General features: G+C 40.6%; 1 long non-coding RNA gene across 3 annotated transcripts in view; it reads left to right on the top strand.

Moving 5' to 3' along the window:
* The first annotated feature begins 23573 nt into the window (after positions 1–23573).
* LOC141491220 (uncharacterized) overlaps positions 23574–27089 on the top strand; it is a 28570-nt gene continuing 25054 nt past the window's right edge. Inside the window, exons 1-3 of one of the 3 annotated variants that reach the window (XR_012469533.1) lie at positions 24016–24039; positions 25375–25488; positions 26743–26871. This is a non-coding gene — a long non-coding RNA (uncharacterized LOC141491220). Of the gene's footprint in view, positions 23645–23871; positions 24040–25374; positions 25489–26742; positions 26872–27089 lie in introns of those variants that run through there. The other 2 variants (XR_012469532.1, XR_012469535.1) reach the window with 2 other exon arrangements.

Genomic DNA, 27089 nt, shown 5'->3' with positions numbered 1-27089 from the left:
CAAGACTTCTGGTGAGGGTCTGGATGCCGTGGGAGTCCTTGGTCTTTCGGATGTGGAGCCCTCCCATGTCAGTGAGGCACCATGGTGCTCTAGTAATGCTGGGCTGAGTTCTAGGATTTGCCATCCAAAGCTCATGACAATGTGATAAGGTTTTAATAAATGACGTTCCTTCATGCATGTAGCTGCCACTCTAGTTGAAGTCCTCATTCCTTTTCACCTAGACAATTGCAGTACTGGCTTGGTTGGTCTCTCTCGGACTCCAGCCTCCTTCCTTTCCAACTCCAACCTTCTCCCTTTCCAATTCTTCCTCCTGGTAGCTATTTGTCAAGCACATGTCTGATCAGATCACTTCCCAGGTCACAAGGCTTCAATGCCAGCCTGCCAATGCTAGGATAAAATGCAAATCCTTCCATCTGACATTTAAAACCCTTCACGAGCTACTTCCAACAAATTTTTCCAAACTAGTTGCACATAATCCCTCTCATTTGCCCAATCAAAATGAAACATGTGACATATCTAGGATAGACAATGCTTCTCCCATTGGCACAGGTTTGTACCTGATGCCTGAAATAGTGTCTCACTGCCACTCCACAACTTGGGACTTCTTCCTTCAAGATTCAATCGTCACTTCCTACAACAGCTTTTTGGATTGAATCAATTATTGGTGTGGAGGTTTTTATATGGCAAGATACATTTTATTTGGATCTGGACATTTCTGAACAGAAACAGAATGTTGGTACATTTAAAAAATTTCTACAGTGTTATTTTAAGGGGAGCAGATCAGGGGCTCAGGGACTAAGGTGAGTTATGAAGACTTCCAAACAAAAGTTGGATGACTGATCATTCAACTTGATTGTTGAAGGGATTCCTGTTCATGTATGAGATCTGAGATTAAAAAGTCTCTGAACTTCCTTTCAGTTCTGAGATTTTTCCCAAAGGGAGAAAGACTAGATTGAGTCACAAAAGGTTCCAAGCCAGAATGAGTTTGAGGAGAGAGCTTGACCTTTGAAAGAAGATTGTGCTAATGAGTTCATCTCCTTTCCTCCTTTCTCTCCAGCTTCTCTTTCCTCTAATCCTCTCTTCCCTTCACCCCAGGCCTGTCCCTATTTAATGAACTATTTCCCCAGGGGCCAGAGGGGATAGGATGAATTAATGAGGTGAAAAGGGCTTGTCTGTCTCTGGCCTGTGTTTGATGGTTCTGAGGGAGACCACGCAGAAGGAACAGGCTGGTACAAGTGAATGATAGGTGTTGGCATCAAGGTCCCAGCAAGACTTAAGGGTGTGTGTGAATTTTACATAGTCCCCCTAGAGAGGGAGGGAAGGAATGCCCTCAAACTGTCAGAAATGGTTAGTTCAGTTCCAAGTGGATTCTCATAGTTTCTGAGGCTTGAGTTCGTAGGATTTCAAGTTAGAAGAGGACTGTCTGCCTTGTTGACCTCTTAGATTTTAGCAGATGAAGCAAGGGAGGCACTTCTCACCAATGTCACATGCAGAACTAGGTTTTGAATCTACAACCTCATGTTTCTAAACCAGCTTCAGTGTTCAGCCAAGTTGAGTGGTGTGTCACCAAGGGATGCTTAAATAGTAGGGCTGGAAGCATAGAGGCAAGCCCCCCACTTCGGACCTTCCCCCATAATCTCCCTCCCTATGCCAATCCCCTCTTCCTCCTCTTACAGAGGAATCCATAGGCAGCTGAATATAGGACTTGGCATCTTGCTGAGTCTTTATAAAAGCTTTGGGCAGTTTTTAAACTTTTAAACTTGGATTTCAAAGGTTGACAAACCAACTGGAAATAGCATTTAAAGGGAAATGGGCCTTTCTTCCCCCCACCCCAATACAGTTGATATAGCCCTTCATTCATTCCGCCAACCACAGAAAAAGTTTACCTTCTCAGCCAGAGGAACTGTTGGATATTTGTTCCTGACTCTGAGATAAGAATCATGACGAGACTGGAGGATATCACAACCAGAGTGCTAACCCTTGGAATTTGGGAGCTAGAGGGGGTTTCCTAGGATTATAGAATAGCAGGGATGATCAGGAGAACAAGAGGGGCAAGCTTGGGGAATCTGAGAGGTCATTCATATTAGCTGCTCCATTTTATAGACTAGGAAACTGAGGCCCAAAGGGGATCATGTAATTTGTCCCTATCACACAGACACTGAGTGACAGAGAAAGGATTAGAACCCAGATCTTCTAAGCCCAATTTCTTTCCCTTTTTCTATGTAGTCTACAGTGTCTCCTAGATATGGGACTTGAGAAAATAGAAAAGAATAATTTGTTGTTTTTGTTGAGTCATTTTTCAGTCAAGTCTGACTCTTCTTGATCCTGTTTGAAGTTTTCTTGGTAAAGATAACTGGAGTGGTTTGCCTTTTCCTTCTTTCACTCATTTTACAGATAAGAAAACTGAGGCAAAAAGGGTTAAGTGATTTGTCAAAGCTCAAACAACTAGTAAATATCTGAGCCTGGGTTTGAATTTAGAAAGATGAGTTCTCCTGATTCCAATTCCAGCACCCTATCCATTGCCCCACCTAGATGCTCTAGAACAATTACAGTGGAACTCAAAATGTCAGATATCAGAACTGGGAGGACCCTTAGAAACCAGGATATCAGAACCGAGAGGGCCCTTAGAAACCAAGATATCAGAGCTGAAAGGGCCCTTAGAACAAGGAATGTCAGAGCTGGGAGAGCCATTAGAACACAGGATGTTAGAGCTGGGAGGACCCTTAGAACACAGAATGTCAGTGGTGAAGGGCCCTTAGAACATGGGATGTCAGAGTTGGGGGATCCCTTAGAACCCAGGATGTTAGAGCTGGGAAGGCCATTAGAACACAGGATGTCTTAAAACACAAGATGTCAGAGCTGGGAGGGCCCTTAGAACATAAAATATATGAACTAGGAAGAACGTTAGAACTTGAAATTTCAGAGTTGGGAGGGAATGTCTAATGATAGAGTTACAAGAGACTCTGGAACACAGACTATCAGGAATGGAAGAAACCTCATGATGTCAGAGTTAGAATCCAATTCAACTTCATCCAAATTCATTTAATCTAGCAAGTGACTGTAGAAGGCCTCCTACGTGCAAGATGATGAGGCTCAGGACACACAAATATATCACAACATTTCGGGGCTGGGCTTGTGGCCCAGGATATATGATATGTAAGCATATATAAGGTAATTTAAAGAAGGAGAGAGCATAGCTATATCAATTGAAATCTGTTTATTACAGATGAGCTAGTCGTTAAAATAAATAAGATTGTTTTTAAAGGTGGAAATGCTGACTCTTGTAAAGCCTGTGTAGGTAAACAACCCAATCTTGGGGATTGTTTCTTTCTAGAACCTAGTTAATATTATAAAAAAACACAGTTAACTCCTTGTATATGAGGTTTTTTGTTCAGATCTATGCACTGATTCAGGGAATAAACACATGTGTGGGAATTTTGTATAGCAAAAGCTTCTGAAATCAAGGACCTGGATAGCTTTTCAGAGATGTTCCCTCTGAACAGTTCCCATCTCACAAGCAAATGCTTAAGGGAGAGTCAGTTTAAACAAATGGAAAGAAAAAAATTCTTTCGGTAGGTTGTTGACTCAATATCTATTAAACACTTGCTGTATAACAGAACACTTGGGGGAAATCTCTTACTTTGTGGGAGGAGGCCATGAGTCAAAGAAGCTTCTCAGAGGAAGTGACATCTAAAAGAAGCCTTGAAGAAAGATAAGAGAAGTAGAAATGAACAAAGATCATTCTAGGCAAGAAAGGTGAGCTTATGTGAATTCTGTAAGTGAGGAAAGGGAAATTTGCCTACTTTTGTTTTACTTTATCTGTTGCCTTTTTCTTTCCATCTCTCTCTTGAACAGAACATATTAGGAGAAACTGAAGATATTAGTAAAATGTAAGCTCTGGGAGGGCAGAGATGTCTCATTATTGTATCTGAACCTGCAGCACTTAGAACACAGGATCTGGGCCCTAGCAAGTGTTCAACTCTGGTTGGTCATTCATTCTGGGCCCGTCTCAACTCTGACATTGTTCTTATTTTTTACTCACAGTATAGAATGACAGAGGGAATTATGAATTTGGGGGTGAGGGAGTAGGTAGACAGCTTGAGCAAAAATTAAGGGATGGAAATATTCAAGAAAAGTTCAAGAAACAGTGGGAATGCTAATCTGGTAAGAGCAGAGGACTCATGAAAAGAGGAGTAGTAATTGTAGTAGTAGTGGTGGTGGTAGCAATAGCTCCAATGATGATAAAATATAACTGGAATTTATATATCATTTCAAGGCTTTCATAGTGCTTCAGAAACATCATCTTAATTTTATCTTCAAAACATTCTGAGAAAGTAAGTGCTATTCTCATTCTCATTTTATACCTAAGAAAACTGAGGCAGAGAGAGGTTAAGTGACATGTTCAGGGTCATATAACAGGTAAGTAAATGAGACCAGATTTAAGTTCATATCTTCCTGATACTGGGTCCAGCACTCAATTGCTAGCAAGAGGTGACAAAAGTAGTAAATTAAATGTTCATTCTAGCTCTCTCTCTTCTCTATCTATATCCATCTATCCATCTCTCTCTCTCTCTCTATTTTCAGGAAGAGGGAGTTGTGTCCATTTAGCCTTAAACCAACCAATTAAGGTGTTGGCCAATTCAGGGGAATAATTTGTTTATCCAGTAGGGAAGATGGGGGTCTTTTCCAACTTGAACTTTCTAGATTCTAATTCATCTCTGAATTCCTTCCAACTCTGAAATTTTAGGTTTCCAGCTCCAACATCCTGGGTTCTAAGAGCCTTCCCAGCTCTGACATCTTGTGTTCTAAGGGTCCTCCCGGCTCCAACATCCTGGGTTCTAAGGACCCTCCCAGCTCTGACACTCTATGTTCTAAGGGTCCTCCCAGCTCTGCCATCCTGGGTTCTAAGGGCCCTGCCAACTCTGGTTCTAAGGACTTTCCCAGCTCTGACATCCTGTGTTCTAAGGGCTCACAGCTCTGCCATCCCTTGTTCTCAGGGACCTCCTGGCTCTGCCATCCTGGGTTCTAAGCTTCCCTTCCCTTCCTTGGTTCCAAGGCCCAGGGGCTGGGCAGGGAGCAGAGTCTTCTGACTGATTGCCAGGTTGAATTGCCTTGTTGTTTGCCTGAAATAGACTTTTGCTTGGAAACAGATGCGTCCCAGGATAGACCATTATGCAAACATCCAAGCAATGCTACCTGAACACAGGCGTACCCCAGGAGTCCAGCCTCAAGAAGAATGGAAAGAAAAGAGCATTTGCCAATGTCAGATTTATTTCCTGCTTCTCTTGTGGAAAAGAATGCTGTTTATTTCTTTCAGCTACAGGAGGGATGGGGAGGTGTTTCACTGGGCTGGCTCCCCCAGTGCCTGCCTCCCCCACCCCCTGGTGGGCTTCTGAGTGCAAAGGAAAGAGTCGCTTCAGCTCTACTGAGTTCCCTGAGACCAAGTCTGAATTTCCAATTTTAAGAAGCACTAGTCCCATAATGTGCTGTGCATCCTGAAGAGATTATAGCGACCTCCTCAGTCGGGTGTCTTCAGGGATTCTTGTTGTTGTAGCTGTTCAGTCATTTTCAATCATGTCAGATTCTCCATGGTGCCATTTTGCATTTTCTTGGCAAAGATACTGGAGTGATTTGTCATTTCCTTTTCCAAATCATTTTACAGATGAGGAAACTGAGGCAAGGAGGTGAAATGACTTGTTCAGGGTCATACAACTAAGTTTCTCTTTCCCTTCTCCAGCTCATTTAATAAGAAGCTGTATTTGAACTCAGGAAGATGTGTCTTCTTTTTGACTTCAGGCTGTAAATCTACCCCCTCCACCACCTAACTGCCTACCTGCCATCCCAGATCAGTTTTTTCAGAGGATACTAGACTTAGAACTAGGGAATATTAGAAACCATCCTGGTTCAAAGATTTTATTTTACAGATGAGGAAACTGAAGTTCAGAGAAGTTGTGCCAGAAGCAGAATTTGATCCCAATTCTTCCTGACTCCAAGTCAAACACTCTATCTATTTGGTTATAGTGTTTCCAAACAAACATTTATTCTCCACTCTACTATATATCAGCACTGTGAAAAAGAAAGAGATGCATTTGACATTGCCCCTGCCTTCATGGAGCTTTTTATCTCATTAGAGAAATAATATGCATGGAAATAATGTGACTACCTTTGGTTAGCCTTTAATTCTCCTTCCACTTGATTTCCTTATCTATAAAATGAAAGTAGTTGATAAAATGCTTTTGTTTTTTTTTTTTTGGTAAGGCAATAGAATTAAATAATTATTAAGTATCTGAGGTCACATTTGAACTTGGGTTCTTCTGGCTTCAGGGCTAGTACTCCATCCACTTTACCACCTAGTTACCCCTGATATAATGTTTTCTTTTGGTTCTTTCATCTCTGTAATTCTAAGGCAATAGTCTCCCAAATAGAGATCCTGTACTTTCACAGGCTGAGCCATGACCCTAAGGAATAGTCAATCAGAAGGTAAAAGACTGATCCCACTTTACCTTTCTGAGCACTGACAGTCACATCTCCACCCCATCCCTAACCTCTTCACCCATTGTTACCCCAAATTTTCCCATTCCACCCCTTCTTGCTCCCTTCCTTCTGTGACCTTGTAACTGACTTCTTCTAGCTCCTAACCTTGGACCCTCAGGGTGATTATATCCAAACACAAAACCTGGGCATCTGTAATAGCAGCTATAAAATTCTTCCCAGTTTGCCCCCCTCACCACCCCTGCCCTGATCACTTCATGGGTCCCTTTGGTGGACTCTGTATTCCAGACCAGGAAAACCCCAACACCCTCCCCTACTGTAATTTTGGTTTTGGTGGGATAAAATGACCTGTTCTTGCTCAGGAAATATGGGTCGCTTTTGATCTGCACCTCAGGTCTCATTGCATTTCCTTCCTTCCTAAACCCAACTCTTTTCAGCATGCCCTGATTTCTGTCCTTCCAAGTCATCTAGGTCCACCACTTTGGTGTCATCTTTTATTCCTTACTCTCTCACCTCACATAATCATTAAATTGCCAAATATTGTCCTGTCTCCATGATATCCTTCCTATTCTGTCCATTCTCTCCATTCACACAGCTACCTATCTTTTGTCACAAGCTGTCACAATCACCACATCTCTTCAAGTTGCCATCACTTCTCACCTAGATTATTGCAGAAGTCTTCAAATTTTGGTCTCCTACCTGACAGTGTTGCTATCCTGCTCAATAAACACTAGTGGTTCCCTATTACCTCTAGGATCAAATATTATTTATATTTATTTCATTCTTTTAAAATCCTCTGGTTTTGTGTATTATAATCAACATAATTATTAATACAGTGGTTTAAATAGATAATGTTTAAATAAATAAAGTTATAAACATTTGGGGTATGTGTTCAAAAATATTTTACTAACAGAGGTGTACCTTTGGATGGAGGGTGGAGCAGATAGTTTCCCCCATTTAAGGAGGAGGCCTAGGTCAGTCATCTCTTCCTTTCTCACCTAGTTATATCTGTTGGAATTCTTTATCATGGCTCTCCCTCATTCCCCTCAAACCAGATTACCTTCCCTTCCCTCATCAATTTTCATGTTCTCTCTGGGTGTTATCTGCCCAGGACTGGACCCTTTCTAAGCCCTGAATATTTATTTATTGATTAGTACAATTGTTAAGAAGTCCTTTGACCTCTGCTTAAAGATCTCCAAAAAAAAAAAGTCTGCTAATTCCCAGGCGAGTTGTTCCTTTCACTTTTGAACAACTTAATGATTGTGAAGTTCTCTTGAATTTCTACCATCATTTTCTCTATGGTCTATTTGAACTCTGATATTTTCTTTTCTACAGTTCCTTCCAGCTCTTTTATTCTCTGTTCTTATGATCCTACTAGCTCTAACATTTTTTTTTCTAAGATCCTTCCCAGTTCTGACATCCTGTGTTCTAAAGGCCCTTCCAGCTCTGACATAGTGTGTTCTAACTTTCCTTTCGATCCTCAAATTTTTGTGATTCTAATTCATATGACCACTTTGAGTGAGACTTTGAATCTCAATTCTCTCATCTGTAAAACAAGAATAATAGCATTTATTTGAGGAAATGTTTTGAGGACCTGGTGAGGACAGAGATGTGGAAGAGGGAGAGTTGAAATTGGAGCCAGGAAAGTCTGGGTTTAAATCCTGCCTCTGATAATTACAAGTTGCAGAACCTTAGACAAGAAAGAAGGGGGGAGAAAGAGAAGGAAAAGGAGGAAGAAGAGAAGGAGGAGAAAGGAGAAGAGTAGGAGAAAGAGGAGTGGATCCTTGTAACAAATAATTATATTCAAACAATAGATTCCTACAGTGGTCATACCTCAAACTGAGTGTCTCATTCTGCACTCTGAGGCCTTTTCCTTTGTCAGAAAGTAGATAGCAGTCTTCATCAGGCGTTCTTCAAAACCCTGGAGGGTCATAATATTGATCAAAGTACTTAGGACTTTAAAAGTTTGTCTTTGCAATGTTGTGGTTATTGTAGGAACTGTCTCCTCGCTTCATCCTGCATCAGTTCATAAAATGAATGACCACTTGTAGTCCAAATTGCTAGACAGTCATTGAAAAGGATGGTCTCTGAGGTCTCCTCCAACTTCGGGATTCTGAGATTCTTTCACCTCCAGAATCATCCAGGACATCATGAATCTTTCTGGGTCCCTGTCACGCCTACTCCCAACCCACTGACCTGAGAGGCCTTCCAATATTTCAGTGGTGCTGTGACCATGTAGCCAAATGATGCTCCAGCCCAGCTCCCTCAAACTTCTGGAACCCAGACACCCCCACTAGGCATCCCCTACAGGTATACTGGGGAGTACCATGTGACCCCTTCTGCCTGCTTTGAGCCTCCTCCCAGCCTCAACTCGTCAGGAAGTACCAAAGGAGAGGCAGGGGAATAAATCTCACTCAGAAATTAATGTAGCTCAGGGGGGAAAAAAGTCCATTTACTTATTTCAGCTTCTTGTAGCAAGGTTCATAAGTGAATAAATCCAAAAATAATGTAACAGAGACTCGGGGAGAAGCCACAATAAATGCGAGCCCGTCGCCCTAAATGAAGACAAAGGCTCCAAAGCAATATTAAATCCATTCCCTGAAGACCCATTTCATTTCAGCTCTGGATTTCCAGCAAATCGAGTTTTCCAATGCAGCCTTACCCTACTCCTCTCCTCTCCCCACAGCCTGACACCCCCTCTTTCCCATCCCTCCCAATCCCAGTCACTCAGTCTCCATTATTTTCTCCCCCACCTTCTGTCTCCAGAGTACTGATCATGATGTTCTATCTCCTCCATCTACCAACCCATCCTTCTAGGATTTGGGCAAAGTCATTTTTTTCTAGGAAAACTCAGGGAGTAAGCAGTGTGGGGGTAGGAGGCAGGGGAGAAAGTTCTGGACTAGCACTGAGTGTCCAGATTCTGGCTTTTGACTCTGATTAGCCGGGTGACCCTGGGGTAGTTGCATCTGGATGAGAGACTTTTTGGACACGGTCATTTCAAATTTGTTTTGCTTGAATATGTGTGGTGTTATGAAGGTTTTTTTTTAATGGAAAGGGGAATAGTTCTAGGAAGGAGGGAAATGTGCTTTTAAATTGCAAAAAAAAAACTTTTTTAAAGAGAAAGTATGTATTTAACTTAAAATCAGGTGTTTGAAGTGCAATCATAGCTCTTGTAGTTATTACCCATGTGAACTTGAATTAGGTTAGATCTCTTATTATCCATTGTGTGATCCTGAGCAAATCCTCTATCCTGTGTCTCCATTTCCCCATCTGTAAAATGAGGACAATGCTTTTTTTCCCCCCCCTGCAAGGCAATGGGGTTAAGCGACTTGCTCAAGGTCACACAGCTAGGTAATTATTAAGTGTTTGAGGTCGGATTTGAACTCAAGTTCTCTGACTCCAGGGCTGGTACGCTATCCATTGTGCCACCTAGCTGCCCTGAGGACGGTGCTCTTGATACTAATCTCATAGACTCAAAGTGTAAAAAATGAAATATTATTGATAAAAGAAATGTACCTGAAGTTGATCATCTACAAAATGAATCATTGAGGCAGTCTTTTCATTCAAGTATATTTTACCTGTTAACACTGAAATAGTGGTCAAACAATCAGACAATCTAAGAGTCTTCCAGTCATGTCTGACCCTTCTTCACCCCATTTAGCAAAAATACTGAAATAGCTTGCCCTTTCCTTCTCCAGCTAATTTTTACAGATGAGGAAACTGAGGTAAATGGGGTTAAGTGACTTGTCCAACATGATTCATATAAGAATCTGAGGCTACATTTGAGCTCAGTCTTCTTGACTCCAGGCCAGGACTCTATGCATTATGGCTCTGCCTAGCTGCCCCATTTGAATCTATTTGAATTCAAATGAATTGTTTCAATCAATTAATAAATATTTATCAAGCATACAGTATATATCAGGCACAGAGGATACAGATAGGATGAACCAACTACATAAGCTGTATTCCCTTACAGGACTTGTTTTTTAAATTTCTGGGATCACTAGTCAACAATGAGGAAAAAAATTACCATTCCTATAGCTCCCTCTTGATATCATTTTATACTTTATTATATTACTTTCCTTCAGGGATTCCACGTGAAACCTAGGATAGAGGATAGTTTGGTATGGGGGAAAGAATACTATTTCTACAATTGGTGGACTTAGGTTCAAATCTCTATCTTTCTGATTCTTTTTCATTGTTACCCTGGGTACATCATTGATCTTTCCTGGACCTCAGTTTCTTCATTTGTAAAATGAGGGATTTGGAATAGCTCTTCTACTGTAGAGCAGGAGTTGTCAACCTTTTCTTTGGGTATTATGGACCCATATAGTTTCCTTTTCAGAACTATGTACCCCCTCAGTTGAGGATCCCTTTTCAGAAAAAAGTCAAGTTGACTACTTTTAAAACTGAAGAAAATGAAAAATTTCATTTGGAGGTTAGTGAAAATTAAAGTCTAATTTTGTTTTTCCATCCAAGTTCATGGGCAACCAAAAATCTCTTGATGGAACTCTACATATTAAGAACTTCTATTTGAGACCCATGATCCCTTGCAAGTAAGTAGCACTAATGCTGTTACTCCCTATTTTATGGAGGAGGACACAAACTAAGAAAGTTGAAAATTAAGGAACTAGTAATCAGAAAAGTTGAGATTTTAATAAGGTCACTTCTCAGGGCAAGATATAGAAGACAGAGGACCATATGTTATAGATTTGAGGCTTAGACATCTTGGTTATCATCCAACCTTCAGAAGCATCTTATGCACCATGGGAACTCCTTCTATCTGAGGGGAGATGAGTGGTTTGGACAAAATGACTGCTCAATTCTCTTCCAGCTTTTATGAAGATGCTCACTGGGAATGCACCTTAATTTGGGTCTTATGGGCATGGGTTGCACTGTGCCATCCCTCAGTTCTTACATATTCTTTCCCCATAACATATCTTGAGACCCAAGATGTAGTTGATAGCTAGATAACAGATGGTTTCTATGTGCAAAGTAGCCCAGATGGAGAATTGAATCTGTACCCTTGGACTTCTGGATAGGACTCAGGGAGCTCTCCAAACTCCAGTTTGTCAGGGAGAATGGAATGTTCCTTTAAGAAAAAAAGGGAAGATTGCAATATAAAAATGAAAGAACAAAAGAGAGCGGCTGAGAAATTAGGGATGTCCTAGACAATGAAAGGAGTATAAAGGGTCAAAATGACATAGGAGAAGAAGGCTCATCAATCTATTCCAGAAAAAGGATGATATTAGCCCCTCTGGAGAAGGAGAAGTTGTTTGTGCTCTGAGGGATAATAAAGAGATGCCCAGGTGCTATCAGGTGAGAAACCTAAAAGAGAGGAGTAGTGATTGCTGTTGACTCCCTGCTGAGGGGTGCTGAAGCATCAATTTGTCAATCTGATAACAATGGGGAGGTCTATCATCTTCCTGGAACTTATATATAAGATGTGATAGGGGACCTCAAAGGACTTGTCAGAACAAGGCCTGACTATTACCAATTTTCAATGATCCACTTGGACACAAATGATCCTTACAGAAGGAATCTGGAAGATATTGCAAGCGATTATGAAGACTTGGGCAAGAATCCAAAGACCTTAGGGGCACAGGTGGTGTTTTCAACACTTCCACCCATCAAGGACAAGTACTTCAGAAGGGAAACAAATTTGAGAATATAGTATGGATGCCTGGACCATAGATGAAAATACAGGAGAGACAGGCTACTTGGCAAAAATGAAACAAATCTAGCAAGGGCTGGTAGAATTACAAATGGCTAAAGTCTTACAAATCTTATTACAATCCATGACTGAGAACTCCACCTTCTGGGTTTAAATGGCCCTGGTCCAATTTTGGATCAACCCCCTATATAATTATAAAACTCAAGTCTCAATTAATGTAACTAACAAGATGCTCTAAGCCCTAATACTGTTATCAGATGAGAACAATGCCTCTTTGATTGAATTACAGAATCAATCAATCAACCAAATGTGAGAACTAAGTGTGAACAATTCCTAGACACCCCACTGAATCAATCAATCAATCAGAGGCACAAACTAGATTTACAGAGTGAAGTGCTTCTAGTCATTTGATGAAATCAGATGACAAAATGTATCAGGATTGGTTGAAAGAATTAAATATACCTCTGGGCCTAGGTATAACAAGAAAAAGGATTAGAGCAAAAAAGCAGTTAATCTTTGGGATCCCTATTGAATAGCCAGAGAGATGCATGTGATGTGACCTCAGCCAAAGAGGTTTACTCTCCCTTTCCCCGGAATTGACTCTGTCAATGGAGAGAATGGATACAGAAAACATATAACTGGAAACTGAGGAAGGATAGCCTAAAGAAGCTAAAGAGTGCAAGCTCCAGGGAGTCTGCCCTCATCATTGAAGATGGAAATATAGCTTCATCCCTCTACAAGAACCCTTGGGGCCCAGCAAGGAAATTTTGTGAAGCTTCTAGAAAGGGAGAAAAGGACTTCCATCTAATCAGTGTCTGTGAATTATTATTGCTCAGTTGTTTAGTTATGTCCAACTCTTCCCTGACCCTGACTTTTCCACGACCCATATGGGGTTCTCTTGGCAAAGACATTGGAATGGTTTGGCATTGCCTTCTCTGGCGGATTAAGGCAGACAGAGCAGAGTGCAGCTCTGATGGGTTGGCCACATTGTTCAAATGCCAAACATATGTTTGCCTAAGAGAATATTTTATGGGGAACTCACACAAAGTAAATGCCTACAAGGTAGTCAAAAGACACAATACAAGGACACTCTCAAGGTCTCACTGAAAAACTTCGAAATTAATTGTGAGATATGGGAGATACTGGCTAGCATGATTGCCTAGCATGAAGTGCCTACCTCCGAGAAGATGATGTGGTTTATGAGCAAAGAAGAATTACAGTAGCTTAAGAGAAATAAGATGCAGGAATTTTAGAGAGATCTCTTTCCAAATGTTCATATGAACTGTTTTGTATCCTATCTTTCCAAGCTCATGTTGATCTGATCACACTGTATCTTGACCCCCACATAGGGATGTCATTTCGGGCCTCATTGAGAACAAAGGACAACAAACAAACCACAAGTCTTACAACTAGTGATTATCTGAAGTCAGATTTGAATTCCTCTCTCCTGTTTAGATCCAGAGCTCTACCCACTGAACCACCAAGCTGTAAACTACTCTTTATTGAAAGTATTCTCTAAATTAAATCCACCCCCCCCACATTTAAATATTTGTCAAAGAGTTGTTCCAGACTTTTTGGGTGAATATTATTTTATTCTTCTTGCAATAAGAAAAATCTGAGTAAACACTCCTAATTGGCTAATTGTTACCAACTGGACAGTCAGTGGAAAACATAGCAGTAGGGGTTCAAAAGAGATGATGATGATGATGATGATGATGATGGTAATGATCTTTCAGGATTCTGCCTAGAATTCTGAGGTAAAACTTACCTTTGAGGTCCTGAATTTAAAGTAGAGATTTCAGAATTTAGGCCTAGAAGAGATTTTATTTAATGAAAAGGGCTTTGACTAGAAAAGAAAGGGAAAGGATAATTCAATTTTAAAAAGCAAGCATTTAATCCATGCTCATTGTTGTGTTAAAATTTGGGAAAACAAAGATAAAAATGAAACAGTTCTTATTCTGAAGTAATGTCAAATGGACAAAAATAACATATGTACAGATAAGCTAATACAAAATAAAATGTATATGAGATAAAAGCAATGTGAACAAGCAGGAGAGAGAACCAACATATTGGGAAATAGAGAAAAAAAGTTTTGTTAGGAGGTAGTATATGAACTGGGGCTTGAAGACATGTAGGGATTCCAAGAAGTGGAGGAGGGGAAGGAATGCATTCCTGATGTAAGACCCAGTATGGCAATAGAAGAAGAAAATATTATATATTGAAAATAGTATGAATGTGATAGGGAACAATGAGACTGGAAAGGCAGGTGGGGGATAGAAGGTAAAGGAGGGCTTTCATTGCCAGATTGAGGAATTTTCATTTTATACTAGAGATAATGGAGAGATGTAGATGCATCTTGGGCAATGGAGTGACAGAAGACCTGCCTTGTAGGAATGGTGCCTTTTTTCCAGGTTGGATTGGAGAGGGGAGGGGTTGGAGGCAAGGAGACCAATGAGATTATTTCACTTTGTTCAGGCAGCAGCAAACTGCCAGAATATCCACCAAACCAGAAACTGGAGAAAGTAGCTACAATGCAACAGAGGAAAAAGAATTGTCAGTAGAAGCTCATGGGAGATATAATTCAAGAAGGGAATGAGTAGATTTGTGGGAGGAAAGGGAGTCAGAGACATGTGCTCCTATCTACACACAAAGGAACCAAACACTAACAAACTCAAAGACACACAGTGGAACTCATCTGCTCTGAAGTCAGAGGATTAGGGTGCAAGCCAACTTCTGATTCTTATTATCATGGAGATCTTGGTCAAGTTGTTTCTCCTTGGGCCTCAGTTTGCTCAACTGCAAAATGACAGGGTTGGACTAGATCATTTTTGATGTCCTTCCAACTCTACTCATATTATCCATCACTTATTTAGAATGTGAAGGTTCAAAAATGTCAAGGACCCTGGAAGTGTTAGTCAAGCAAATATGCATTCGTTAAATACCTACTGTCTTATAGGCACTGTGTTAAGTGCTAGAGATAAAAGATAATTTTATCTTCCCCCCAAAATCATAAAAATGGGAAAGTTCCACATATTCAAAAATAATTATAGTAGTTCTTTCTGTAGGGGCAGAGAATTGGAAATTGAGGGGAGGCCCATTGACTGGGGAACTGCTGAACACGTTATGGTATATGAATATCATGGAGTACTGTTGTTCTGTAAGAAATAATGAGCAATTGACTTTAGAGAAGCATGGAAAGATTTGCATGAATTGATGCTGAATGAAGGGAGCAGAGCCAAGAAAACTTTGTACACATTAACAACAACATTGTAGATGACCAACTATGATGGATACAGCTCCTCTCAATAGTTCAGTGATCAAGGACGATCCTGAGAGACCTGCTATGGACAATGCTATCCACATCCAGAGAGAAAAAGTAAATCTATGGAGTTTGAGTGCAGAGAAAAGCATATTATATTCACTTTTTTAAAAAAAAATAAACTTCTTTTATATTTTTCACTTTCTCTATCTTGGTTTTTTTCCTTTCCCCTTAATTCTCATCCTTCTCACAAAATAATATGCAAATATGTTAAACAGGAATATATATGTACAACTTTTATCAGACTGGAGGGGGAAGAGAAAGGAGGGTGGTAGAAAAATGTGGAACTCATAAATTTGTAAATGGATGAATGTTGAAAAACTACCATAGCATGTAATTAGAAAAATAAAATAATATTTCAATTAAGAAAAAAAAAAGATAGCTGCTGCCCTCAAGGAACTCACAGTCTAGTGGAGAGATAACAGGCAAATATATATATATATATATATATATATATATATATATATATATATATATATAAATATATTATATAAATAATATCACTTGGTTATAAACAATATTAATTGGAGACTATCTTAGAAGAAAGGTGATGGAATGAATTAATTACATGAATTTTATAGGTGAAGAAACTATGGTGCGGTGAGGTTAACTCCATTCTTATTCTCCCACTGACTCCAAGGATTTGATTTTTGCCACTTGTGACAATCCCTTATCAAAAGAATCCAGGCTAGCCCTGACTTAATAGGTCAAGTTCATCTGATGATGTTTGTCCTTCATTCTCTAAGAAGACCATAACATCAGGGAGGTGATACCATGATAAACATATGAATTGGATTTGAGTGAGGGGGTGCTGTGCTAAGTCGCCAGTCTCCTTTCTCCTCCACAGCCATCTGGATCCAGTAGCCAGATAGGAATCAGGATGACTGGAGATGATCCTGGATGCAAGGCAGTCAGGATTAAGTGACATGTCCAAGGTCACACAACTAGTAATGAATCAAGTGGCTAAGGCCATATTTGAACTCCTGTCCTTCTGACTCCAAGGTCAGTGTTCTATTCTCTGCACCAACTAGTTGTCCTTCAAACCCATCTAAATTCTCCAGGGAGGCAAGGGCAGTTCACAGGAGCTGAGGACCACAGATCTAGTAGAGATCGAGGGAGAGGAAAGGTTGGAATCATCCTGTGGGTTGTCATTATGCCCTCCTTGGGGATGACATGAGAAACCAGGATATGTACAGAAGGCTTTGGGGTCTTCCAGAATCACCGAAGGATGCTGTCATCCCAAAGCCAGGGCATTCTCCGGGTGTCTGAAGACATAAAAAGATTAAGACAATGGGATGTAAGATTCTGCAAGAACAAAGCTCACTTCCTACCTCAATCATCATACCTCAAACACCCAGGAAGAGGTCAGCCACCCAAGCTCTGGGGCTCTCTCCTCCTTGTTTTGTTTCCAAAATGGTGTTTGAACACAGTTAGACAAATGTTGACACAAGACTTTCCCTTCAGGGCTGAGTCTCTGTTGTAACTTGGCAGAGTCAGGGAGAAATATTCCCAACCAAAGGGAATTGTAAATGAACCTAGGAAAGAAACCACAAGGGAGAGGAGGGACGTGTTTTTGTGTGTGTGTGTGTGTGTGTGTGTGTATGTGTGAATGTGGACATGCGCGCCAGGCCAGAAAGCCTCATTTCTTCCTGTCACAGCTGGGAATGGGAAGGAGGTACCCTCTCCTGGTAGAGTCAGGAGGCCAAGCTATACAGGAAATGATGGGAGCTGCCAGACTGCCAGAATCTCAGAACTGACAGGGACTTCTAATTTACTGTGCAAACTACACTGAAGCAAGAATCCCCTCTGCTCTATCCGCAGCTTATATATGAGTACCTCCAGTAGTGGGGAAAATCACTACTTCCTCAGTCAGTCCATGCCATTTTTGCTGGCTTCTAATTGTTTTTCTTAAAACACTCCATATTAATGAAGTAGCTTTTACCACACATTAGAATAATTTGTCATATTATTCTGGTCTGTTAGGCAGGTAAGTAGCATAGTAGATAGATCTCAAGACCCAATTGGAATCAGGAAGATCAGAGTTCCAGTCTGACCTCAGAGACTACTTAACTCTATGGTCCTGGATTAGTCATTTAACCTCTCTCAGCCTCAGTTGCCTCATTTGTAAAATGGAAAAAGAGCTCTTACTTTAAAGGATTATTGTGAAGATCAAATGAGTTAATCTATGTAAAGCGCCTCGTAAACCTCAAAGCATTATCTATAAATGCTAGCTATGATGATGATGATAATGATGATGTTGATGGGTTTTTCAATTGGATTATTATCACAATAGGTCTTATAATTGTATATTCCGAGGAAATACAGGTATAGCATCTCGTACGGTTCAAGTATGTTTTTAATCTCATCTTTGCCTACCTTCTCTGACCTCCTGACCTCCCTGCTATTAATAACCACTTTATTAAAGAGAAAGGTATTTCATGGAAATCACTTGACTCTATGGTTAAAAAACTTTCCCTTGCATATCTGTCTCTCTACCATGTCCTACTGTTGCCCCTTGGAGACCAAGAATAAGTCTATGAGGAAATCATTCAGTTAATTGAAGACTGTTATTGTGTCTTCCCTCCCTGGTAGCCCAGTCTTCTCTGAGGTAACAGGTCTAATTCCTTTAAACCATCAAGACAGAGACTCAAGCTCCTTCATATTTCTAGGCATCTTTTTCTAGGTGACCTTCAACTTGGTATTGATTATAAGAGGGCAGCTAGGTGGTACAGTGGATAGAGCATTGACCCTGGAGTCATGAAGACAGGAGATTGAATCTGACCTCAGACACTTGACACTGACTACCTGTGTGACTTTGAGCAAGTCATTTAACCCTGATTGCCTCACATCCACCTTGTCCTGATCCATCTCTGGCCACTGGACCCAGTTGGCCCTGGAGGAAAAAGTGAGGTTGGTGATTTAATCCATCACTCCCTCACTTAAATCCAATTCATGTGCTTGTTATGCTATCACTTCCCTGATATCATGGTTTTCTTCCAGGACAAAGGACAAACATCATCATTGATTAGGTAAAATGTAACTCCCAGGAGTCCCCTCTCTCTCTTCAAACCCCTCTCTCCATACCCCCAAAGAACAGCAGGATTGTGCTGATGCTGCTCAGAAACTGTCTCAGAATTGTTTCTGGAAGTTCATTTATTAATTCATAGAATTATAGGAAGGACTCTAAGATATCATAATGGATTAAAAGCTGAAAAGGACCTTGAAGCTTATCCAATTTAATTCCCCTCATTTTAAATATGAAGAAACTGAAGGGTGGGGACTTGGTCAAACTGACAACAAAACAAAACAAGGATTTTGTGGCATTGGCCAGAATGCTAAACTTGAAGTCAGGAAGAGCTGAGTTCAAATCCTACTTCAAACACATTATTGACTTCCTAACTCCTGGTAAGTCAATTAACCTCTCTGGGACTCAATTTTCTCATCTGTAAACTGGGGATAACAATAGCACTTATCTCCCAAGGGTCTTTGTGAGGGTCAAATGGGATAATATTTATAAAGTACTTCCCCAAACTTAAAATGCTAGCCCCATCACTATTACTAAATCCAGCCCCGGCTCTCAAGGCACCACCTATTTCTTGAAGACAAATAATTAGGGTTGTCACGGGGGTGTGTGTGTGTGTGTGTGTGTGTGTGTGTGTGTGTGTATGTGTAGGGGGAAAAGTTGAAAAATCTTTCATGGTTATGACTGTATTGTCAAAAATACCTTTCTTACCATACCAAAGACCTTTGTCTTGCTACTGGACTTTGATGACTCTGGAGGAGAGAGAGAGCCTAATGACTTTTGTACAGTTATACTCACTTAAATCCAATTCATACTCATTAAGATAGTAATTACTCTGGTGCGCCATCGACTTTCTTTAATAACGAAGGATGAAAAACAACAATTGCATATGCCGTGTGATTGCTTCATAGATTAAGATCAGCGGTGTTATCTTGCGCGTCCCTTCCACCTCCTTGGGATCCTACCAACAACAGAACCCTGATTAGAGAAGATTTGAGGGACCTGGAATTACTAAGGTACTTAGTAATTTAGAGTGACTTGTGTTCAAATCTAGATTCTAACATTTATGAATCATGTGTCCATAGACAATTGACTGGATGTGCCTTTCTGGGAGATAGTTTCCTCCTCCTCATGAAAGTTATGGCAGCATTTAAAAAAAAGCTTAAATCACTATAAAAACAGAAATTTCTGCTTTAGCATTGTCAGTTGGCAATGTAGTAGATAAAAAATCTGGAACTGGAGTCAGGAAGGATGTTGTTAGTCATGTCTAACTCTTTGTGACCCTATTGGAGTCGTTTGCCGCTTCTTTCTCCGCCTCATGTTACAAACGAGGAACTGAGACAAAAAAGGGTTAAATGACTTGTCCAGTGTCACCCAGCTCTTAGTGATGGAGTTCAGATTTGAACTCAGGAAGAGGAGCCTTCCTGACTCAAGGTACAATACTCTAATCATTGGGCCACCTACCTGAATATTTGAGTTCAAATCTAGCCTCTGACACTTATCAGCTGAGTGACTCTGAAAACTCTCCATCCAAAGCCTATGACTTACTAACAAGTAGCCTTCATTTATCCTTGTTCTTCTCCAGTCCTCCTGGTCCCTATCTAGCCACTGGATCCAGTTGACTCTGGAGGAGAAGTTGAGGCTGGTGACTTAGCACCCCCCCCCCCCACCACCAAATACAGTTTATGTGCATCAATTCCTTGATGTCATGGGCTTCTCTGAAAAGGAAGAACAAACATTATTGTTGTTATTACCTGTCCTTGTGCTTTCCACCAGTCTTCCAATCCTCAAAGGCCTGAAAAGGAAACCAACAGGAAAGGAAGGGAGTGTGTGTGTGTGTGTGTGTGTGTGTGTGTGTGTGTGTGTGTGTGTATGTGTAAGAGTGGACATGTGTTTCAGGCTGGGCAAGCTCTTTTCGTAACAGCTAGAGACTGGGAAGAAAATATTCTTTCCTTGGTGAGTCATACCTGTCCTTAGGAAGCCATATAGGAAATGATGGAGGCTGCCAGACAACCCCCCTACTCCAAATGTCAGAATCGGGAGAGGCTACTTCAAAAGCATAGTGCCTTCTGGATGACTGCAGTATCCCCCCCTCCACCACTCCTGAATGTTTGGTTAAGAGAAAGCCAGTTGCATAACTATGTCTATGGGCTGGTGGGTGCTAATTTTAACAAAACGTGTCACTCTCCCGCACAGCGTCCCTTAATCAGACAATTACTCAGTGATGTCTCAGACTGTAGCAGAGAGAGTGGGGGAAAAAAAGAAAAACCACTTGAAATCTCAAACAATATCTCAGAAAGAATTAATTTGGTAAATGTTTGACTCGAGCTCAGAAATACCTTTTGTTTCCATTTCAAAAACGACAAAAGAGACCCAAAAGAAAGGCATTAATTTGGTATTAATCAATCTTCTTCATTAAAATCAGCTCTCAAGATAGATGTAGTCTGGAAACATTGAGCTCTGGGAGAAAGACTGGGCCAGTTGCTGAGAGGGTGCAGAACCTTTGGATCTCAGGAGCAGGGGGAAAGGATGGGGCTAGAGAAAGGGACAGAACTGAGTGAAACAGGGACTAGAGGCCCTCCCCTGAGGCTCCTTGCACCTCACTGATGCTCAATTTTCTCACCTGAGAAAGCAGGCATGATTATGATGAAGAAGAAAAGGTACTAGGGGTGGCTAGGTGGCACAGTAGATAGAGCACTGGCCCTGGAGTCAGGAGTACCTGGGTTCAAATCCAGTCTCAGACACTTATTAATTACCAAGCTGTGTGGCCTTGGGCAAGCCACTTAACCCCATTTGCCTTGCAAAAAACCAAACCAAAACAAAACAAAAAAACCCAACAAAAAAAAAGAAAAAGTACTAAATAAGGAGTCAAAGGGAGTAGCTAGGGGACATTGTAGTCCTTAGAACACTGGTCTTAGAGTCAGGAAAGACCCATTGGGGGCAGCATGAATACTTTAGGTTAGGGGGACTGAACACATAGATGAGGACATTCCACTTGTGAATTTTGGCACGGATCAATGCAACCTGTACCTAATCTTCATGAGGTAGCATCACATGATGTATATAATAATATAATAATGCTTGTTGACTAACCGCTGACATCTTTCCCATGTGAGGACTCCACTATTTTAATGGATCTTAAAGATCTTGAGAGTCTCTGGTTCAGTGGAAAGGTCACTGAATTTGAAGTCCAGTGAGTCAAAGTTTAAATCCTGTCTCTATGACCTCAGACAAGTCTCTTAACCTCTCTTGTCTCAGTTTCCCCATCTCATTCCAGAAAAAAATTAAAGTTGAAGTTCCTGCAGAGGTAAAATTTGAAGGCTCTGAAGTCTTAACTGCCTTAGTAATAGCATCTTCCAAAGAATACAAAGACAATTGATTCAGAAATATCAAAGACCATTTATGTCTCTTTGAAAATATGTTTCACACAGAAATACACATCTCACCATAGCAGTCCATTAAAACAAAACACACCAAAAAAATTGAGATGTGAAATGAGGGCACTGGACTAAATGGCCTCTGAGGTGCTTTCAAGTTCTGAATCGATGATTCTAAGATTGCCTAAGCCTGTTTAGCTCCAACTTTCTGGTTTATTTTTTCTCCTTTCCTTCTTTTATCTGATGTCTGGTTCTCTTAAGTTGTCTTCCTCTAATAGAATGTAAACTTTTTGAGGTCAGGGAATATTTTTCTTTTTACTTACATCTTTTAGCACAGTGATATGAATCAATTAAAACTGATTTATCGAATCTGCAGGTCAAAATTTTTGTGAAATCTAGGGATTTGGTGATCTTAAGGTTCCATAATGACTAAAGTTCAGGCTCTAAAGTTCCATGATTAAGATTCTATGAATCTACAATTCTGTCTTCACTATTCTCTAAGTCTAGGGATCTAAGGTCCTATGAATCTTTCATCTTGTTCTTACCACCATTAACACACACCTATCTCTATTGACAGTGAGTCTGACTTCCGCCTCCGAGTAGAAGCATTCTCAGGGAGAGCTTGGCCCCTATTAATAACAATATTAATAGCAGTTTGCCTTTGGCTACTATCTGACTTTCATTCATTGAAATGGTGTGGTTGGATGTCTTATATTCTTCACAATCCAGTCAAATCTGACATTCAATTTCCTGCCGCTTTGCATTTGTACAAATCATTTACTATTTCTGGAAGGCATTCCTTCTGTCAAGGGTCAGTTCAAATATCATAAAACCTTCCTTGATCCCCTTTGCCCAGTTTTAAGCCAATCATAGAATGGGAGATCAGAAACAGAGGGGAGAAAAGGACTTTAGGGTTGATCTGGTTCAACTCCTCCATTTCATAGGTAAGGAAATTGAGCTCCAGAGAAGCAGAGTGTTTTGTCCCAGATTACACAGTGACTTGAGTGTAGATTTGAATCCAGACTCCCAACTCCAAATTCATGACATTTTTCATGCTATACTCTCCTTCTAATCACTTGAATTTATTTATCTATGAGGTGTCCCCACAGCCCACCCCAGTAAGCTTCTTGAGGACAATAACTATTTTTTTATTGATTTTTTTTGTACCCCCAGTACACAGCAGTAATTTGTGACTAGCAGGTGCTTAATACATGCTTATTGGATTTTTAAATAAGTTAGGAATCATTTTTTTGTTGTTCAGTCATTTTTTTAGCTGAATCTAAATATTCATGATCTCATTTGGGGTTTTCTTGGCAGAGACTCTGGAGGGTTTGCCATTTCCTTCTCTAACTCATTTTACAGATGAGGAAACTGAGGCAAAGAGGGTGAAGTGACTTTTCTAGGATGACACAGCAAATAAGTGTCTAAGGACAGATTTGAATTCAAAAAGAGGAGTTACCCTGCAGGCAGGACTCCTGAATCCCCTTCCCAAGGTTCTGGACACCACACTATGTCCACCCAGGGACAGAAGGCCTCCAAGAAATTGGAGGGTGGCAGGTGGGTTTGGATATGGCTTTGTGCTCACCTTTTCAAGAATGGAGGAAGCTGTCAGAGGATGACAGGGTCTGATGGTCATTGGTCTCATTATGTGCTCACTGTGATGAAGGGTGGGTTATTTTTGCTCCCTGGGCAAGGGTGTGCCAAGGCTGTTTATAACAGAACCATGTGCTTGATTCGATTGATCTTGTTATTCTCTCTGGGTAATTATAGCCTCCTTTGTTATTGGGCAATCAGCCTTCACACTCCACTGTGCCATGGAGAGGGATTGGGGCGGGGGGAGGAGAGGAGGGTAACGAGGGGGGTCGTTTCTAAAGAGGGAGTTGGCCTGGTAGATAATAGGAAGTGACAAGGTCTGTATAGGGTGAATGTTTGGGGGGAGGAAAGGAGACTAGGCTTCTATTTCTGGAAGGCAGAGGTCAATGGAAGGTGGCTCAGGATTGTGGCAAGGAAGGAACTCTTAGAAATATAAGGAGAGGGCTTCAGAAAAAGCACTCCTGTAATGCACCCAGATCACCATGGGAGACATGTGGTGAAGTGAATGGAGTTGGTTTGGAAATTGGGAGACCCTGGACTTTAAACCCTGTTTGACTTACAGGTAGGTCAAATTTAACAGGTCCAGTTTTCTGGTTTCAGTTTCCTCATATATGAAATGAAGGGTTGGACTTGCTGGTCTCTAAGTTTCCTTCCAACTTTTCATCTATAATCCGAAGACCCTGGGCTAGTCATGTCACCTCTTTGGGCATCAGTTTCTTCTTTGATCAAATGTAAAACCTAACTCACTCTGCCTGATTAGAGGCTGCTTTTCAGATCTAATAATGTTTATTCTTCATTTTTGAAGAAGACCACATCCACAGGGAGGTGATGCCATGACAAGCACATAAATTGGATTTGAGTGAGGGGGTGCTAGCTATGTTATGTCACCAGCTTCACTGTCTCCTCCAGAGAGCCATCTGGGTCCAGTGGCCAGATATGAATCAGAATGACTGGAGATGGCCCTGGATGCGAGGCAATCAGGGTCAGGTGACTTGCCCAAGGTCGAACAGCTAGTAAGAGTCAAGTGTCTGAGATCAGATTTGAACTCCTGTCCTCCTGACTCCAAGGCCAGTACTTTATCCACTTTGCCACCTAAAAATGCCTTAGTATTTGAGCTATGGTTACCCTTTGCTTTGAGATGTACTGGTCATTAGGGCAAAGGGCACCAGGCTCTATACTAATATTACTGGAGTCTGCATCCAAAGCTGGCAGTGATACTTGGCCAAGATATGTTCTCTCTCTCTGACTCAGTTACCTAATTGTATGATGAGACTTTGGCCCATCTCATCACTATGATCCCTTCTATCTCTGACATTCCATGGTCTAAGTTTCTTCCCAACTCTGGTATTCTGTATTCATGGCTCTTACATCCTACGTTCTAAAGACCCTCCCAGTTCTGACATTTTGTGTTCTAAAGGCCTTCCCAGCTTTGACATTCCATGTCCTAAGGGCCTTACCAACTCTTATATTCTGTTATCTAAGACTCTTCCCAGCTTGGACTTTCTGTGTTCTAATATCCCTCCTGGTTCTAACATTCTAGGTTTTTATGTCCTGTTTAACCATAATAATCTAACTTTCTGTTCATGAATCTGACCCCTGTTTGCTTTGATTTCCCCAATAACAACATACCTCTACTATTGTTGGAGAGAATCCTCCCATATCCCTTCTAGAAGTTTTTCTTGAATAAGCCCTGGAAATTAATAGCAGCACAATGACCATTTTTATGTGCCTTGGCTGTGTAAACAGAAGAACAGTATATCCACTGTACACTTTTGTGTCTGTTGCATTCAAAAAGAGAAAGAATAGTCAAAATTACTGCCCTATTAGTCTCTTTGGAAATAAGACACTAATACCAATAAAAGTCATTTGTAATCCATAGTATTATATATCTGAATAGAGGTGGGAAAACAAGACAGTACATGGGACCTGAGAAAGAAGGCCATTGCCATCTGCCTCATTCAGAGATTTCTTCATAGTAGAGGTGACATTTGAGTCAGGCTTTAATGAACAGGTAGGAATTCAAGAAACAATATTGTGGTGGAAGAAAATTGAGGGTCTGTCCAGATACAGAAAGCTTTCCAGTTTGGTTGAAGCTAAGTTTGTAGAATCTAGAAAGACAGTAGGACATCAGATTGAGGCAAATCTTGAAGACTTTTAGAGGACTGGGGGCAGCTAGGTGATACAGTAGAGAGAACACCTTTCCTGGAGTCAGGAGGATCTGAGTTCAAATCTCAATTCACACACATACTTAATAATTATCTAGCTGTGTGACCTTGGGCAAGTCACTTAACACCATTGCCTTGCAAAAACCAAGAAGGGGGGGAACTGACATGGCCAGATCGATATGTAAGGAAGAGTATTTGGTAACAACATTAGTTAAGAGAGGTAAGGCAGCAGAAGAATTAAAGATAAAACCAAAATTATGAATATGGAAGAACAGGTGGAAGTGCAGCCCCAGATAGGAATCGTGATGTTAGAGGGAGGCTTATGAGAATTACAAAATATAAGACTTACAGAAACCTCAGAGGCTATCTAAACTAATTTCTAAATGAAGAAGAATCTTCTCTATAATTCAAGATGCCTCATTGACTGAGGTTAGGAGGGAGTTTTTTATTTGTGCTTTACAAGTGATCTGTTAAACCAGTTCTCTTATCATTGACTTTTGAACTGATGAGCAGATCAGCATATAACATAGCATATTTGCCTTCTGGTGGGAGGTGGGAAGGTTGGGGGAAATCTACCCTCGTGCAGTTTTCTTCTTCCAAGAGCAGTTGATGGTAATTTGTGGCAGAAGCACATGACATTCATTTATAGTGAGTCATATGCTTATAATGTAGACTTGGACGGTAGTACATGGACAGTATTCATGAATTCTAGCTCCTTTGTGGGAGAGGAGGGATTTTTAATTCCTTAAACATCATGATTCTAGAATCTTGGAAAAAGAAAAAGATATTCCCTCCTGGAATGATGCTGCCATGTGAATAAAAATATTCATGCTTCTCTATAATGTAGACTGGAGATTATGAACAATATTCACGAACCCCCATCCAATAGGTATATTCAGATATGACTACTTATGCCATGTGTTTCTGTAACATTACCCTCAAGACTTAAATTTTCCCCATAATATAAACAATGTTTAGGAACTACTGGGAAGTAACATAGAAAGTCACTTCTCGGCATATCTTCATTGCACAAATAATTTGCAGTTTTTCAAGTACAATCTCCCAGGGACTATGTGTATTACTCTTTTTTTTCTCTTTAGGAGCATGACATACCAAAGAATTACCTTCTATTCTGAAATCTGATCCCCAAACTTGGAAATCCTTGAACTTTCAATTATCCAATGAAAATTTCCTAAAGTTGATATTGGTCAGGAAATATCCCTTCTCAGGTAAGGAGGCAAAATTAAGTTACCAAAAGATCTGGTGGATAGGCTTTCAGATTCCCTTGTCAGAGCTCTCAGAAAGATTGTGGTGAATAGAATAAAAACTTCAGGACAAGAGAAAGACAAATGTTCCAAATGCCTTTTTAAAAGAAATAAGTCTTTATTGATGGTTTTTTTCATCTATAAAGCTATTCCTGGTATCGCTCCTTTTCTCTTTCCAGATA

This window comes from Macrotis lagotis, chromosome 1, assembly GCF_037893015.1.
Source record: "Macrotis lagotis isolate mMagLag1 chromosome 1, bilby.v1.9.chrom.fasta, whole genome shotgun sequence".
Classification (NCBI taxonomy): domain Eukaryota; kingdom Metazoa; phylum Chordata; class Mammalia; order Peramelemorphia; family Peramelidae; genus Macrotis; species Macrotis lagotis.
The sequence above is the reverse complement of the archived record's forward strand: the minus strand, read 5'-3'. Positions and strand labels throughout refer to the sequence as shown.